The sequence below is a fragment of the Octodon degus genome, unplaced genomic scaffold (assembly GCF_000260255.1).
Source record: "Octodon degus isolate 3935 unplaced genomic scaffold, OctDeg1.0 scaffold00013, whole genome shotgun sequence".
NCBI lineage: Eukaryota > Metazoa > Chordata > Mammalia > Rodentia > Octodontidae > Octodon > Octodon degus.
This window is the reverse complement of record NW_004524589.1, coordinates 3,021,371-3,023,640: the sequence shown is the minus strand read 5'-3', so window position 1 is coordinate 3,023,640 and position 2,270 is coordinate 3,021,371.

Sequence of the window (2,270 nt, the reverse complement as noted above, 5' to 3'; positions counted from 1 at the left end):
GATATAGATATAGATATAGATATAGATATAGATATAGATATAGATAGATAGATAGATAGATAGATAGATAGATAGATAGATAGATATAGATAGATGTAGATGTATCTACATCTACATCTATCTATATCTATATCTATATCTATATCTATATCTATATCTATATTCCATCAGGAACTGGCAAAAATCCCAACAATATTCTCTCTGTGTATAACCCCTATTGTGAAATAAAAATTGACTTATCATAATTATGGGACGCACTAGTAGCTTATTTGCTGCTGAGACAAGTACACGACAGTGATCTCTCACATTATTCAGAGCACCCATGGATTATACCACCTGAAAGTAAGCTTTTGTTTGCCACCACAATGTCATTGCTTTTTGTAATTCAGTTTTCAATTCATTAACAATTAGGATTATTCCATTGTTCTTCCATCAAAGGAAATGAAGGCTGCTGATGGCTATAAAAGTTGAAGAGGAAAAAAGAGGAACGAGATGAACTATAACTAAATCTCCCACTGCTGTCCTCAAAGGAATGGGAGAGACTGCCTAGTCAGATATAGCCTGTTTAGTTGCACCCTCTAGGAATCAAATGAAATCACAGAGATAGCATTCTGTGACCTGTGTTTATGAGACAATATGATTACCAGGACCCTTGTCTCTTCTGCCTTATAGTCACACTGCTTTGGTTATAGGGTTATGTAGAAATCTCACCCAAAACTGAAAAACAACTCAGCATTCTTCAGGATACATCACGACTCAAATGCCGACCTAATTTTATAACTCTGCCTATCAAATTCCCTAGGAAATGGGAAATGACTGAGTTTAGTTCCATTGAATTTGGATCTGATTGGAAATTCATAGCAAATTTATTCAGAGAATAATGTCACTTTCATCATAATGGATCATATCCATTATGGTCACCAGTTTTGTTACTGAGTGTAAGAGCCTGAGTTCATATCTAAATCTACGCTTCATTTTATATCCTGAGTTTTCCCAATATAATTTTTGACTTTAAAAGAAACAAAAATACAGAAACAAAATTTTATAAGTTTTACAATTTCCCATCCTGGGTAAAATTCTGCAATTTATTTATTCACCCAATTGTTCCTAAAAGGTTAGTAGGTCAATGCAAAAACGAAGGAGACAGGCCCTACAGAAACAGACGTAGAAGAGTGCAGTCAAAGGAAAGATTTTTATAGTTCACATAAATTTACCAAAATATATTTTATGCATCAATACATTTACTTGTAAATGCTTACATTAATAAGTGGATGTATTCCCTATTGATGGACACTGAATGGTTTTCAATTTCACCAGCAACTCACTGCTTAATATTTTGTAAATAAATAAATGCATATTTTCCTAATTTTTTCAAACTATTATTTCATAAATATTAAATTATTTGCTTCTATATGGCATGTAGTTTGAATATTTTTGATAATTTTTGGGATATTTCTTATAATATCTTTGCCAATGTATTTTCTTTCCTGCTCTGCTTCTGTGAACCAAGAAAAAGTTAACTGGGGTTCCATTGTATATAAAATTGTATTTGTTTGTTTTCCAATAGCTTCTTGTTTTTCATAAAATCTTTTTTTCTGTTCTTGACGTTATTTCTTTCACCACAGTTCTGCGGACACATGTGGGTGTCATAGGACGTGGGCACTCTTCCTACTATGCTATTTCCTTTTCACTTTCATTGTGTCCCCACACCCTTGTTATGATGTTGTCTGATAGGCAGAGTTTATTTTTAATGAATCTTTTCTTAATAAGTTCTACCTGACAAGCTATAGGTTTGCCCATTTCCAAATAAACAAAAATGTCAAAGTGTGCACTTTGTTTACTCTTTCATTGCTTATACTTAAGGTTTTGGTTCTATAAACATATCCTTTAGAAGAACGCTGTCAGATAAAAAGTCTAGCTTACCTTTTCAACATTGATTTAATTATCTAGCCAGCAAGATGTTTTGAATAACTCTCTCTCACTGCAAATGCTTTCATTTTAAAGTTCCTAAAACACTGTCATCTAAAGTTCATGGTTAATGTCATCCATCAAGGCTACACAAAGCCAGAATTCAAGTGTATGCTCAGTTGACTTCGAGTGACCATGGCACTGGAATCTCTGAGAAGCACATCTCGATGTGATGGAATTGGTGCTCGATCGCAGCCCTACTACTCTCGCTAAATTACTTCTGCCTCTATTAGAGCAGGGTTGATTCTACTGAACTGATTCTGTTGTGACAAGGAGGCTTATTATTCTACTATCCATTCATT